Source organism: Meleagris gallopavo, chromosome Z (assembly GCF_000146605.3).
Source record: "Meleagris gallopavo isolate NT-WF06-2002-E0010 breed Aviagen turkey brand Nicholas breeding stock chromosome Z, Turkey_5.1, whole genome shotgun sequence".
Taxonomy (NCBI): Eukaryota; Metazoa; Chordata; class Aves; order Galliformes; family Phasianidae; genus Meleagris; species Meleagris gallopavo.
The window spans coordinates 17,672,580-17,689,230 of record NC_015041.2 but is presented as its reverse complement, the minus strand read 5'-3'; the positions used below and the strand labels follow the sequence as shown (position 1 = coordinate 17,689,230).

Sequence of the window (16,651 nt, the reverse complement as noted above, 5' to 3'; positions counted from 1 at the left end):
TGGCCACAGCACTTGAAGTGTGTTCTGTATCACTGGGCAGAAATACAATCACTTCCCAAGTCCTGCTGGCCACATGATTTCTAATGCAGGCTAGGAGACCACTGGTCTTCTTGGTCCACTTGGCACATGGCTGGCTTGTGTTCAGATGGATTTTGATCAGCACCAGCAGGTCTTTTTCTGCTCGGCAACTTTCAAACTGATCGTCCCCGAGCCTGCACCACTTCACAAGGCTGTTACGGCTAAGGAGCAATGTCTGGCTTTTAGCTTGTTGAATGCCATACAGCTGGGTACAGCTCATTAGTGCAGCCTATTTAGATCCCTCTGCAGATCAACACTTCCCAATTTGATGTTGTGAGCTGATTTACTGAGGAGCACTCAGTTGTTCCACTGCTTGATCATCTATACAATAATTATTTCCCAGTGTTCAGAGAGAACCTTTGTGTCTAGTGTTTCATTGTGCCCACTTACTCTTCTCTCAGAATCACTGCAATTAACCTCTTTTTGGTGGCTGTTAGGCTTTCTGCTATGATGAAGAGATACACTCCATCATCTTTTTTCCCTTTGCTGAACTCTCCCCAAGAGCTCTGTTAGGTTTTTCTGAAGTTATTTAACAAAGGTTTTCTTAAACCTCTTTTTTTTTAAACACATATTTGGATTTTTTGAAACTGCAAACAATTAGTACAAGAAGATAAATCCAAATTTGGCCTCATCAACTAATCTGAAGATTTTGAAAATGAATGAATTCTAATAATTAAGTAAATGGTCTGAAGAATGTGACTAAGATAATAGTATTGACTTTTTTATTTTTGTCTATAATTGTAATTGGAAATATAAATTATTATTCTTCTTTCATCATTCCTTCCATTCTTCACCATCTAATTTTCAGAAAAGCATCCATCTTTGGATACCAGAAATAGACAACCAGCTGTTTTTATTAAAGTCTTGTACAGTGTCATAACCTACTGAGCGTAATAAAGAAGAATGTAATATTGTGCTCCTATGCAACTTTGAGAACATATTGCGAGTTTTCTTGAAGTGTGAAACTTTCTCAGCTGGTATTTATTTAGCAGTGGAAGCACTTATAGAAATAAAGTTAGCATCAAGCAGAACTGAAAATTATTGGAGGATTTTCCTTATAATAAGGCCTCATGGAGAAATTCATATAAAGTTTGTTTACAGGGTCTTCCTTTAAATACTTCTCCATATTTCATTGTGTAAATATAAGTACATCATTTAGATTTTTAGCTATAGCTCATGATGTTCACTATCTTTTTTCTTTTTCCCGTATCCCCAGCTCCATTCTATTCTTATCTGCTTAAAATCAGACAGAGTTTTTGTCCAGTGTTCATCTGAGGCCCTGTCACTATGATGATTTGGGTAAGAGAGAGAAGTAGAAATTCAACTTTTTCAGTTAGGGAGATAGTTCTGAAAATTATAGGAGTCTATTGTTTGGGGGAGAAGGACATTCCAGTTTCTGAGGTCGCTTGTTGTTAATGAAATGCAGCAAAAGTGAGATAATTCTGAAGAAAGCTCATAGTATTTAATGAATGTCTCATTAAAAATAATAGCTACTCTAGAGAACTTGACCTTAAAATTGTTCAACAATAGATTTTGCTGGCAGGTGTAAGGCTATAGGTCATGCAGATCACAGAATGGTTGGGTCGGAAGGGACCTCAAAGATGACAGACCCATAGAACAGCTTAGGTTGGAGGCGATCTTAACAATCATCCAGTGCCAACCCTCTGCCATGGACAGGGTTGCCAACCGCTATATCAAGGCTGCTCAGGGTAGAAGCAGAGCAAAGACCTACTGGGGCTGTTGTGCTTATTCCCTCCATCCTGCAAGGGAAAGGCAAAGGGATGAGGTTGGCAAGATCAGACCTGGTTACTTCCTAAAACTCATTCTGTAGGAGAAAGGAACTAGTCACTGAGCTGTGGGCTCACTTCCTAACCCCATGGCCCACTGCAGGGGCCTGGTGAACGCAGCGCCTGATGTAATTATGCTAATCAAAGTACTATGGGAGTCTTGGAACTCCAAGCATTTCATCATCTATGCATGAATTCTTCACTTAGTATGAAGAAAATTCTGAAGTCACTCAAGTGTTCTCAGGACTAATTACTTTCTTTTTTTTTTTTTTTTCTACTGCCGCCTTCTACTTAAAATGCACTAAGGAGAAGAAAAAGCACTCACAGAATTTGCTTCCCACAATTATCCCTAATTTCTTCATCTTTACAAGGACTGTCTAAATATTTAGACTTGTGTTTTGATTATTGCTGTTCCCCTAACTCCTTCTTTCATGCAACATGCTTGGAATTCCTTGGTGAATTTCCTGATTTTTTGCAAGAAATTCAGCAGCACCAGATTCCCTGTGAGGGAGTGATCCAGAGGGCTGGTGAGCAAGGGGCATGGAGTGGTGTGACAGGGAAGTATCACAAAATCAACAATATGAGGCTTGTGCAGGGTCACCTCCAGCTTGGGCAGACTAGCAAGGAAATGCCTGCATTTTCAAATAGACACATAAAGGAGAGGAGAGTAGTGGTTGGGATGGATTCAACAAGGGAAAATAATGTCTGACCAACCAGATGAGCTTCTATCATGAAGTGACCAGCCTGAAGGATGAGAGGGGACCAATGGATATTGTCTTCTTTGACTTCAGGAAGGCCTTTGACACTATCTCACATAAGATCCTTATATGGGATGGATGAGAGGACAGTAAGGTGAAACAAAAATTGCCAAATGGCTGAACCTAGAGGATATTGTTCAATAGTGCAACGTCTAGGTAGTTGGAGGTCAATAATGAGCAGAGTATTCCAGGAACTGGTACTGGGTCCAGTCTTTTTTAACATCTTCACTGATAATCTGGATAATGGGATTGAGTGCACCCTCAGTAAATTCATAGATAACAAGAAACTGCAGGGAATGGCCATCCTACTGACAGACTGCATAGCCTTCCAGAGGGAACTTGACAGGCTGGAGAGGTAGGATGATTGGAACTGTATGAAGTTCAACAAGAAGTTCAGAGTTCTGTACCCTTGGGAGGCATCAATACACGTTGAGGGCCACTCAGGTGGAAAGCAGCTCTGCAGAAAAGGACATCAGAGTCCTGGTAGACACTAAAATGAATAGCAGTCAGCAATATGTTGTAACTGCTAAGAACACTAATGGTATTCTTGACTGCATTAGGCAAAGTATCACCAGCAGGTTCCCTCTACTCAGCAATTCTGAGGCAACATCTGAAGCAATGTCCAATTCTGGGCCACCCAACACAGGAGAGATGACATTCTGGAAGGAGTCCAGTGGAGGGACACCAAGGTGGTGAAGGGACAGGAGCACCTTTTCTATGACATCTGAAGAGAGCTGGAACGGTTCTGTCTGGACAAGAGAGTGCTCAGAGGAATCTTATCAATGTCTATAGATATCTGAAAGGAGAGTACAAATAAGATGGAACAATGTTATTTTCAGTTGTAGCCAGTGCTAGGGAAGAGACAACAGGAACAAACTCTCTAAACATTGGGAAGCACTTTACTGTGAAGTGACAAAGTGTTAGAATACGTTACCCAATGCTTTTGTGGAGTCTTCTTCCTTGGAAATCTTCAAAAGCCACCTGAATGTGGTCCTGGGCAACTTGCTCTTGGTGTACCTGCTTGAGCAGGGGGTTGGAGAGATGACTTCTTGAATCTCCTTCCAGCCTTAACAACCTGTGATTTTGTGTGATTCTGTGATTTAGCCTTGAAGGCAACTCTTATACCACAGGCTGAAAAGTGGGGTAAAAGCTACATGAAGTATAAAATATGTTACCAGAGTTTGAAGAGTTAGTGTTGTAAAATGGAAAATGAAATAAATACATTCTGTGGTGAGGACAGCTCATTAAAATGAAGAACAGCCTTTTAGTGATGGCCATGTGCTACGCAGTGTTTGGAAATTCTGTACTGAAAGGATAAAAAGCAATTGGCAGTGTCTGATGGAAATGTGATTATAAAGAGATGACTATTCTTTTCACTGAGAATTGAATGTGGTTTTCAGGCTTCTGTAAAATGGAACTCATATAACTGTAGATCCAGAAAGGAGGGGAATATGCTTACTCTGTGAAGAGAATGGGATTGCTGCGAGTACACACAGAGGAATTGTGTTATGTGTACATTGTAGATGGTATAGACATGTGCATTTGTGCTTCTTTTAAAGCTCTCTCTAAAGAGTGTGCAGTAATATTTGTGGTAAATAGTCAGAGGTGAGAACGACAGGAAAGTTCTACAGAGACATGTCAGTTAGAGCTGAGTGTAAATTGAGTGGTGTAGAATATGCAGTACAATAGTTTAAAGCTGGTTGAGAGTATCCCTGAAGTTGAAATCCTCAAGAATCACAAAAATCATAGAATGACTCATAGATTGGTTTGGGTTGGAAGGAACCTTAAAGAGCACCTATTTCCAACCTTCTGCCATGAGCAGAAACTCTTTCCACTAGATCAAGTTGCCCAAAGCACCGTCCAACCTGGCCTTGATCACTTTTAGGACTGGGGAATTCACAGTCTCTCTAGACAGCCTGTCTCACAATCTTTATAGTAAAGATTTTCTAACTAATATATAATCTTAACCTATCCCCCTTTAGTTTAAAACTATTGTCACTTGTTTGCTCACTACACTTCCTGACAGAATGCCTTTCCAGCATTCCTGTAGGCCCCTTTTAAGTACTGAAAGGCCATTATAAGGTTTACCTGAAGCCTTCACTTCTCCAAGCTGCACAACTCCAACTCCTTCAGCCTGTCCTCACAGGGAGGTGCTTCAACCCTCTGATCATCCTTGTGATGCTCCTCTGGACTCTCTCTAGCAGCTCCATGTCCTTATGCTGAGTGTCTACAGCTGAAAGCAGTACTCCAGGTGGCATGAGAGCAGAGAGGGACAATCTCCTCCCTGGCCCTATTGGTCTGACTTCTTTTGATGCAACCCTGGATATAGTTGGCTTTCTGGGCTGCAAGCGGATATCACTCACTTGTGTTGTGCTTCTCATCAACTAAGATCTCCAAGTCCTTCTCCTCAGGACTGCTCTCCAACCATTCTACACGTAGATTGAATTTGTCTCTAGGATTGCCCTGATACCTCTGCAGGACCTTCCACTTTTCACTTGTTGATCTGTGTGAGATTAGCACAAGCATGACTCTTAAATCTGTCAAGGTCCCTCTGGATGCATCCCTTCCCTTCAACATACTGACCACACCAGACAGCTTGATGTCATTGGCAAATTTGTTCAGGGTGCACTCGATCGCATTGTTCATGTGGCTGACAAAAATATTAAAAACACTGATCCTAGAACTGATTTCTGGAAAAGGCCACTCATCACTGGTTTCCACCTAGACACCGAGTCATTGATCTGGAAATTAAGCTCTTTGAATGTGACTATTTGGCCTATTTCTTATTCACCAAGAGTCCCATCTGCCCAATCCATGCCTCTTCCATCTAGAGACAAGGATGTAGCGTGGGACAGCATCATATGCTTTGCACAAGCCTATGTAGATGACATCAGGTGCTTTTTCCTTATTGATCAATGCTGTAACCTCATAGTAGAAAGTAAAAAAAATTGTCAGGCACAAATTCTTAGGGATTCTAGCTTGTAAGGAGAACTTAACAACATGAGAAAAAATTTCAGAAAACAATCAGTATGCAAGAACCTGATCTTCCAGAATACAGAAAAGTGCTGCAAATACAACTCAAACTTTAAAGAGCATGCCTGGGGATGCTTCTTTAAAGAGGTGAGGTGTTATGAAACTGAGAAGTAATGACTCCTTTAAATATACTCATTATGTAAAACAGCTTTTATTTGTTTGCTTATGTGTCTTTTTTTTTTTTCCCCCTTCTTTGACCAAATCAGTATGAGAAAATTAGAGGAAGCAGCGAGTGAAAACAAAAATAGTCTCAAACTAATTGCAAGCTAGAAATCAAAGATGACTCATAAGTTAATGGAAGCGATTCAGCTGCCAGTTTCAACACTTTAAAAAAAGGGATGTTGTTTGCACTGACACATAACTATGGATTGTGTTGACCAAAAATGAGGATGAGGAGCTTTGAGCAGTAGGAATGTGTGTTTCTGTGTACGGTCTGCTTCTCTGACTTAACATTTCTGAGCTTAACTTCACTTCATCCAGGAAATTTTATTATGTGTAGAGATGTCTGCCAAGATGTAGCCATGTAGGGTTAAACAAGAGAGCCTGGTATATTAAATAGCTCAGGGAGAAGGGTTTGTACTCACTAGTGTTTCATGTTTGTTTATTTTTGCAACTGGGGACATTTTCTAAACTTGGCTTTAGCTAAGTACTGAAAGATCACAAAAACCTAAGCATGGGGAGCAACATAAGAAAATCTTAGGCTATTTTCGAAATACTTTATTGTGATATTGTGAAAATTAAAAACTCTGTTTGGAATTTATGCTAATATTTTCTCTGAAAATTCTCCGAAACTTACCTATTTATAAAATTAGGTATATAGCTACATTTTAAATGATTTTTTTACTAGAACAGACATAATGTCTGTGTATGTTATGAAAGGATACACAAGAAGGTAGACAGGAAAGATACACTTAAATTGAAGATATTTATCTTCTTCCTCTTCCTAACAATTCAAGTTTTTTTTGTGTCTTTCACAGGAAAAAAAGTCAGAAATTTATTAATAATGCATCTTCAAATATGTCTGCCTTAGATGAAATTGCTCACTGACATCTTGTTATAACAGGCATGAATAAGAATGGTTCAGAGAAACCTGAAAATTTACAGAGGAATTACGAAAAATATTTATTTTGTTTTGTGTGTGCTTTCACATTCATTAACATTACTCTATGTAAATTGGGTACTAAGATTAATAACAAAACAATTTCTAACATATCGATGGCAAAATCATTTTTAATCTTATGCCTTGTAATACAGTAACTTAAAATTGCTATTTCTCAAAGAATATTTTCATGCTGTTTGTAACCAAGAATGACCAATCTCATAAATGGATAGAATGGGTCTTCCAGCCAGCAAAGCACAATCTTCTGTTGTCAGTAGAAAATTAAAAACAAAATAATGAGGAAAAGTAACATTAAAAAAAATAATTAAAGAAAGAAAAATGAGATATTTCAAAGTGGAACAGATCTAAATTTACGATATGATCAACAGCAGACTGTTAATTCATAAGATTATTGTCATTTAAGATTGCCTTGTAACTTTCAGGCAACTAATCCTGAGTATCCTGTCTATACAGGTATTTTATTAGTCCTAGGTTAACCAGCCAAACTGGGGTGCATAACGGTTAAATTATTTTCCTGGTTTAACAAGATTACTCTGAAGAGGTCTAAGAACTTATTGTATATTTTAAGCTTCTTGAGGATGTGTAGCAAAACATTTCATCCACTTCATAACTTATCATAGAATAAGAAAATAGTTTGGGTTGGAATGGACCTTAAGGATCATCTGGAACCAACTCTTCTGCCAAGGGCAGAGGCATCTTTGCTACACTCATCCAACCTGGCTTCTAACATCTCCAGGGATGGGGCATCCATAGCTTCTCTGAGCAGTTTGTTCCTGTACTTCAACACCCTCTTAGTGAATAATTTCTTTGTAATACCTAATTGAAAACTGCCTTCTTTTTGTTTAACCCCTCAACCTCACTATACACTCCCTGATAAAGAATCTGTCCCCATCTTTCCTGTAGGCCTCTTTTAGGTACTGGAAGACTGCTACAGTGTCTCCCTGGACACTTCTCCGAACAGAGCAATCCAGCTCTCTTTGTCTTAGTAGGGAAGGTGCAGAACCCCAAAATCTTCTTGTCAGGGCTACTCTCATAACACTCTTTGCACAGCCTGTATTAATAAAATCATAAATCATGGGATAGAAAAGGTTCTTAAGACCATCAAGTCTAACCACTGCCTGACACTACCAAGACCATCACTAAACTGTCTTCCAAAGTACCATATTCATGGTTCCTCCACTTCCCTCGGCAGCGTGTTACAATACCTGACCAGCCTTTCTGTGAAGAAATTCTTTCTGGTATCCAATCTAAATCTCTCCTAAAGTAACCCAGGCATCTGAGATGAGTTCTTGTGAAAAGCAATTGCACTTCATGATTTCAGCCTGGTTTCTCTCTTTTCTTCCACACTAGGAATACAGAATCATAGAACCATTAATTTTGGAAAAGACTTCTAAGATCAGCCAGTCCAACTGTCCTCCTGCCACCAATCTAAATTGTGTTCCTTAATAGCACAGCTACACTTCCCTTGAAAACCCCTCAGGGATAGTGACTCAATCACCTCCCTGGGCAGCTTATTCCAGAGCCTGAATTTTCCCCTTTTGGAGAAAATTTTTTCCTAACATCCAACCTGAATCTCCCCTGGTGCAACTTGAGGCCATTCCCTCTCTTCCTATTGCTAGTTATCTGGGAGAGGAGGCCGATTCCCACCTCACCACAACCTCTCCCTGCCTCTTCTGCAGACTAAACAATCCCAGCTCCCTTAACCAATCCTCATAAGACTTGTGCTCCAGTCCCCTTGGAGCTTCATTGCCCTTCTCTGGACATGCTCCAAAGCCTCTATGTCTTTCTTGTGGTAAGGAATTGAACACAACACTGTACTCAGTATTCTCATCAGTACTGAGTACAGAGAGACAACTACTTCTCTGCTCCTGCTGGCAATGCTATGATACAAGCCAGGTTGCCACTGACCTTCATGGCTTCCTGGCACACTGCTAGCTTATGTTCAGCCATAAGCATTGACCAATATCCTCAGGTCTGTTTCCTCTACACAGTCTTCCAGCCACTCTGCTCCAAGCCTTTAGTTGTGGCCAAAGTGCAGGATCCAGCACATGGTCTTCTTGAACTTCATACCATTGGCCTCAGCCCTGCTATCCACCCTGTTCAGACCCTCCAGATCCCTTCCTACCCCCAGCAGATCAACACCTCCTGCCAACTTGGTGTTATCTGCAAAGTTACTGAGGGGCACTCAATGCCCTCATCCAGATCGTCAGTAAAGATATTGACCAGGACAGGCCCCAATACCAAAACCTGGAGAACACCACTCATGACCAACTGCCAGCTGGATTTAATTCCATTCACCACCACTTCCTGGGCCCAGCCATCCAGCCAATTCTTTACCCAGCAAAGGGTGCACATGTCCAAGCCGCAGGCTGACAGTTTCTCCAGGAGAATACTGTGTGAGACAGTGGCAAAGACTCTGCTAAAGACGAGGTAGATTGTGTCAACAGCCTTTCCCTCATCCAGCAGGTGGGTCACACAATCACAGAAGGAGAACAGATTGGTTGAGCAGGACCTGCCTTTCATGAACCTGTGCTGGCTAGACCTAGTCCCTTGGCTGTCCTGCACATGCTGTGTGATGTCCCTTAAGATGATCTGCTCCATAACCTTCCCTGACACCGAGGTCAGGCTGACAGGCTTATAGTTCTCCAGATCTTTTTTATCACCCTTCCTGTAGGTGGGAGTAATATTGGCAAGCCTCTAATGCTCTGGGACCTCTCCGGTTGACCATGATCACTGATAGATTGTGGAAAGTGACTTTGCAGTCACCTCCACCAGTTCTCTCAGCACCCTCATGTGAATCCCATCTGGTCATGTGGACTTGTGACAGTCTAGATGAAGTAGCAGATTTCTGTCTCCACTTGAATTTTAGGTGTTTTATTCTGTTCACCATCTTAGACTTCCAAGTCAGTGTAGAGTACACCAAGGATAACTAGTCTCACTATTAAAAACAGATCTAAAGAAGGCATTGAGAACCTCATCCTTTTCCTTATCCTCAGTGGTTACTTTTCTTGTCACCTCTAGCAAAGGATGGAGATCCTTCCTAGCCCTCCTCTTACTGTTAATATATTAGTATAAAAATTTTTTTTGTTGTCCTTTCCTACAGTGGCCAGGTTGAGTTCAAGCTGAGCTTTTACCTTTCTAATATTTCTCATTGCATGTCCTAGCAACTTGTTGGTACTCTCCTCAAAATGCTTATCCCTTCTTCCTTAGGAGATAGACACTCTTTTTCTTCTGGAGTCTGAGCAAAAGTTCCCAGTTCATCCATGCCAGACTTCCTCCCCTCCAGGTCATATAGGGGGAAATATATAGGGGGACATACATAGGGGGACAACCTGCTCCTATCCCTTTAAGTTTTCCTTCCTGAGGACCATTCAGTCTTCCTGGACTACTTTACCCTTCAGGACAGATTCCCAAGGGATTTTCCCTACCAATGCCTTGAATAGCTCAGAGTCTTCCCTCAAAAAGTCCAAGGTAGGAGTTTTGCTGACTTCCCTCCTTACTTCACCAAGAATTGAGAACTCTACCATTTCATGGTTGCTCTGCCCTGACCTCTGACTAGTATTGGTCTTGCCTTTATTCCCAAATAAACTTGGGGCTGCAACTGGTAGAACAGCTAAAAGGTTCCCTTCTGCTCCTGTGGAAATGTAATATGTCAACACCCAAAGTTTAATGTGGGGTAAAGGAAATTAGTTGTATTGAAATATGGTGATAAAAGGGTAAGTATGTGATACAAACTAGATATGCACAGAAAATCATAAAAAATAAAATGCAAAGTAGAAATGTAGAGTAGAAATCTGCATTTTTAACCTTAGATGCTAGCCAATTTTTCTGTCATGTCTGTCATCACTGTTTGTATGAACAATGTCCTTTCTTCACTGTAAAACTGATCATAAAAAGATTTCAGATACTTTGTCATTCTGATGTTATGTTGCTCTACCAATTCTCCAAAGAATAGTTTTAAGGTTTATAACTTAAAATACAACACAGGCAGGGATTTTGTAATTTTCTGTCTGGAGTGCAGATTGTACGTAGCATTTACAAGAATCTGATAAGAATCAAGGGAGATACAGGATAGAAGACTGCTTTATTTAGAAGCTGTACATAAAAGGAAATGCCCTGAGAAACTTGCTTAGTTGGAGTAAGATTTGAAAAGAGAAAATTGTTAGCTCATTAAAAAACAAACAAACAACAACAACAAAAACACTAAAACTTATAATACGCACGTGCACACACTGCATAGAAACATTTATAATAATAACTTTCTCACAATCTCTATAGAAGAAACTGTACAAATTCAGTTTTTGCTTTAAACAGAATCTTTTCAGAAGATAATATATTCAGTATTCACATTTACAAATACAGTTGTGAATAGTTTTGATGTCAATATAGCATTACCAAATGGTGATTGGTGAAAACAGGCTTTTTCTTTTTTATATGAACTGATTAATGGGAAGTGACATGGCTCATGAACATGTGTGCAAATGAAATCATGAAAGTTCCTGCTTCAGTGTGGTGGTATTTTGGGGACATTTCTGGCTTTTAAATCTTGTATTCTCTTACTCTAAGATAGCCATAGTGAAGACTGCTGACAATGGAAGCTGTGCATACACTGAATTTGTCTTTCCAAAGAGCTTGAAGAAAAGGCTACTTGTTGTTGTCTTTCTTCATGCAGAACTGCAGTTTTGTTCTATTTCAATTAGTTTCCAAAGCTTTGTACCACAGTAATAAAACAATCCCTGGGTGAATTTGGGCTGGGTCTATATTGTCTGACCCCTCTTCAAGAGCTGATTAGTTCTTGTGGTTCAGGCAGAGCTGCAGCCCTTTTCTCAGAACATCGTTACCCATCTGTCTGAAAGGTTATGAGGTTCATGAAGATGGTCACGATGTTCTTCCATCCACCCCCACAACATCCACTGAGTAGCAAGAAGCTGTGAAGTTTGACAAATGATAAAAATACATATCTTAAAGCAAACCAGCTGTTCATCTCCTTCCTCCTGCTTCAGTGTGCAGCTCTGGGAGTGTGGCATTCGCACAGCTATATTCCCGCACTCAGTTTTCAGTATCCTGACCTGCAGCCCTCTATTCTGCAAGTTAATTTTCTAGTGTCTGTTTTTTTCCTGGGGAAAAATATCAGCTCGTATCCTACTTCAGAGCAGACAGGAAGGACCATCATCTCCATTTTCAATGAGAGCAGGCAAGAGATGGACATTTAAATCAAGTTGTAGCTCCTCAAAGCATGGTCATTTGCTTAACATATTCTAGGCCAGCCATGCACAAGTTAATCATTCATACAGTTCCTGTGAGTCACTGTAGCACACCAGTATGCATGTGTCTGCATATATCAACTGGACTTTACTAGCATAGACACTGTCCTCCAAACAAGTGCTTTTACATGTTTTCAGAGCTACTGGCTCAAGACAAGTTAGCACGGACTGATTTGTATCCACATGCTCTGCATTCCTGCAGTCTGACTTAGACAAGAAGTAACTGCCTACCTGCTCTGGTTGTGAAATAGCATTCGGAGACAAGAGCTCTGAAGCTCTGGATGTGCTACAGGGCTTTGTAGGGAGTTCTGGGCCCCCCAACACAAGAGAGACATGGAACTGTTTTAGGAGGTGCAGAAGAGCCACAGAGATGATCAGAGGACTGGAGCATCATCTCTCCTATGAAGAAAGGTTGAGGAAACAGGGCTTGTTCAGCTAGGAGAAGAGAAGGCTTGGGGGAACCTTACTGTGGCCTTCCAGTATTTATAAACAGGAGCTTATAAAGAGAAGGGAAATCAACTTTTTACATGGTCTGATAGTGATAGGGCAAGGGGGAATGGCTTTAAACTGAAAGAGAGGTTTAGGTTAGATGTTGGAGAGTGGTGAGGCATTGGCACAGGCTGCCCAGAGAAGCTGTGAGTGCCCCATATCCCTGCAGGCATTCAAGGCCAGCTTTGGCAGCCTGATCTGATAGGTGGCAGCTCTGCCCACAGCAGGAGGATTGGAACTAGATGGTCTTTGAATACCCTTCAAATGTAAGCCATTCTGTGATTCTATGGGATACACAAGAGTCTGTGATCTGCTTGGCCTTAAACATGGAGCATCTTCCAAATTGTCCAGTGATTTGAGCACATCCCTGTTTCTTTCCCTGCCTCTCAGTGGATATTCTTTTTATCCCTTTAAGGACAAACTATAGGAAGCAAGTTGCATATAGTTTATCCTGATATATTTATAAAGTAAGTTTGCTTTCTTTATAAAATATGGGAGATACATAGCTATTGGTAGTGGTCTCCATAGGTGTAGAAGTACAACATGGCTTTACTTTGAGCTGCTGTAATTCGTACAAAGCATGTTTGGAATATTGCTGTGGAATGCAGTGTACACAAGCTCAGTTCCACTACAAGATCTAGGCAGCACATTGAATAATTTATTTCTGGTCTCCTTCCTCTGTATATTTGAGTGTTCCTGGGGATTTGGCTCCATACTTTTTTGCAAATTACTTCTCCTAGGTCTTGTCCTGGCTGCTCCTTTGAATCCTTCCTGTGTGCTGCCTCTTTAACCTCTGTTGGTAGTCAAAGCTCCTAGTTACTACTAATAGTATTTCTGCACTCATAGCATAGCATAGCATAGCATAGCATAGCATAGCATAGCATAGCGTAGAATACAACAGAATAGCATAGAATAGAACATTCATTTGGAAGGGGTCTTCAAAGATTACCCAGTCCAACTGCCTGACCATTTCGGGGCCAACCATAACCTACAGCATGTTATGAGGGCACTGTCCAAATGCCTTTTGAACACTGACAGGCATGGGACATTAATCACTTCATTAGGAAGCCTGGTCCTGTTTTTGACCACCCTCACAGTGAAGAAATGTTTTTCAGTGCCCTGATCCTTCCTTGTCAGCTTTGTGCTGTTCCTGTACTGCCCTTGGCTCCCAGCAGCAGAACCTGGCACCTCCCTCTGCTTCCCCTTCTCAGAGAGCTGCAGGATGCAGTGAGGTTGCCTCTCAATTTCCACTTCTCCAGACTGGGCCACATGTGTGCCCTCAGCCTCTCCTCACAGGACTTGCCTTCCAGCCGTGATACCAGGTGCATTGCCTGTTCTGGATGTGATCAAGGGCATCCACTTTCTTTCTATATTGTGGAGCCCAGAAGGTGAGGATGCACCAATGCTTAGTACAGCATAAGAATCTCCTCTTTTACTTGTCTGGCTGTGCAGACAATGCACCCGAAGATCCAGTTTGCACCTTGGCTGCCAGGGCACACTGCTGGCTCATGCTGAGCAGCTGGCACCAGCAATTCCAGGTCCCTTCCTTCTGTGCTGCTCCCCAGCTGCTCAGCTCCCATCTATGCTTATGTACCCAGAAAGAATTTCTTGCTACTGCTGATTGCCCAGTGCTCCAGTCTATCTAGATCCCTCCAGAGAGTCAAAAGCACCTCCTGTTTTAGTGTCATCTGCAAACCTTCTTCCTAATATCAAAATAGGGCGGAACTGGTTTCACTGAGATTAGACCTACGTTATACTTAAGGCCAGAACCATTTCTGTGCTTAATCTTCACCAGTTTCCTTATTTTGTGTAGCTATGCATAACCTGTCATCCTTGTCTCCAAAGTTCTAGGAACGTTTCTGGACAAATGCAATCTTGAGAAAATGGAGAAATTTATGAAAATAATTACATGAAGTCATGACTAGTCATAGATGGTTGATTTGGTGTTCTAGGAAAGGATCGTGTCGCCTTTTTCATTCAGACCTATGGTGATGTCAAAGTTTCTTTGGGAATGAATGTGGGTAAGTAATGGTATTTAGAAACCTTCCTTCTCATTTCTGCTATTGTCTGTGAATACAACACTAGATGTTTGCTTCTTTTGCATTCTCTAGAGAGTAAGGGGAGATCCCTAATGCTTGGTGCAAAGGATGTTCGCAGATAAGGGCATAATATTTGCAGCTTCCATAAGTAGAGCACCTTGGTACAATAAGAACTTCAGCTGGATCGGATGTTGCTTTATATTTGCAATCCTACAGTTCAAAAAATATCGTTATCAATTCAGAATCTAATGAAAACAATACATTTCGGTGTTCTTAGTCAAGCAAACTTTGGAAACTCATTTCTGTTGAGATGAGATGTTTTGTTTTTGTTTTGATACTAATTCTGTGTTCTCTAAAATTGAAACATTATTTTGGAATGGTTGAAGCAAACTTAATTTGAAATTAATGTTTCCATGGAGCCATTTTTCCTTGATGAAATATCCCATTGAGATTTATTTAACTGTCTTTAGCTACCACTTGGGGAAATGCCCTCCTGCGATTCATATTTCTCATACCTCTAGATGACAGATGTTTTCAACTGTCCTTGAATTGAATTCAAGATTTGCATTCCTGTTTTTCAGTGCTGAGAATAAAACATTTTTTTTCCTTCAGATTCAGATTTTGATGAAATTGTATAATGTGCTTTCAACAGCTTCATCCAGTCAGGGCTGACCTACAGTGACCCTGGGTGGGGTGTCCTCTGCACAAAGCAGTTGAGAATCTCTCAAGAAAAGATGAAGATAACCACAGGCCCAGTGAATAATCAACTAATTTTCTGTACTGCTGCTAAAACAGATGTTGAGAAACAAGATTGTCAGGGATTTTATGACATTTTGATAAAGTGCAGAATACAACCCAGAAATGTCTGTACAGCCTGGTGTCAAAGCAGGAAAAAAGGCTTAACTCCAAGCAGAAGACAAAAGAGTGGAGTTAATTCATAAATGAATTGCCCAGAAGAGAAGTCTGAAATTCACTGTCTGAGCTGAGAATTTAAAGCACATTCTATAGTAACAAAGAAACAGGTATGACAACAACCAGTCTGGAGAATTACTGTGCTTCTTGATTATGAAGGCTCTTCATGGCAATATGCAGCAAGAAGTGTGGGGAAAAAATTGTAAAAATTGAACTGGTAGTAGATATTTAAAGATTCAGAGAGAAAAAAAAGGAGGAATGGGAATTTGTTTTAGACAGGAAGTTTTTTGATAGGCCCATCATGATGTTAAGAGGTCACAAAAATCTAGAAGTATAATGATCTCACCATTGTGTTGCTGACTGGCATGGTAGGCTTGCAGGTTTCTGTGTTTCTGAATGATTAATTCTTATTCTTTTGATCAGCTGGAGTATCTCTAGTATATGATTCAATTTACCATAGGATAATGGTAGAAGTAATAAATGTATGTATAAATATTTCTCATATTTAACTGAATTTGGAAATTAAGGATGTGGCTCTTTAGAACTTTAAATTGGTAGTTTTAAAATGTAGCTGCAGATGTAACCTTAAATGTCTGTTCTGAAATTGCTTCATTACAGAATTGAAAGAAACATGCAGAGAAATGGCAGATGAAATTAATGCATGTGAACAGTCACCCCCACACATACTGATTCCTTATTTTAATTTCACTTTTCCTATGGGCTGATGAGGTAGTTACTTTGTTTTGATGATCTTTGAAAGCTCATTAAGAGCACTCATTAAGCTTCACAATATGCAGTGCAGTATAGATGCTGCTGCTGTTACATTCAGAGTACAGTTCAATAACCTTTTCAGATGACAATTTGGTGGCAATCAGGAGCAGTACTGCAGAGTCTGAGTTACCAAAATATGACACAGATAAAAACAAACATAGGGATGTTCTGTGTCAAGCTGATGCATTGTCTAGGCTGCCAAGGCTATCATATTTTAATGTGCTGAGAGTTAAACTTTGTCACAGAGACCGGAAACCAATTGAAAGAACTGCCCCTTCAGTTGTGCTTGTGCAGATCGGTCAGCTTAGTATTCTTCCTCTTCCTGCTGATTCTTTCCCATTTTTTTGAATACATTTATGCATTTAGTCTTTTATCAGCATCTTTTTTTTTTTTTTTTTTT

General features: G+C 40.5%; 2 protein-coding genes across 2 annotated transcripts in view; both read right to left on the bottom strand.

Moving 5' to 3' along the window:
- LOC104914906 (zinc finger SWIM domain-containing protein 6-like) overlaps positions 1-16,651 on the bottom strand; it is a 537,827-nt gene that overhangs the window by 187,121 nt on the left and 334,055 nt on the right. The gene's annotated exons all lie outside the window — the stretch shown is intronic.
- Positions 1-16,651, bottom strand: part of LOC104914911 (zinc finger SWIM domain-containing protein 6-like) — a 490,619-nt gene that overhangs the window by 169,385 nt on the left and 304,583 nt on the right. The window lies entirely within an intron of this gene.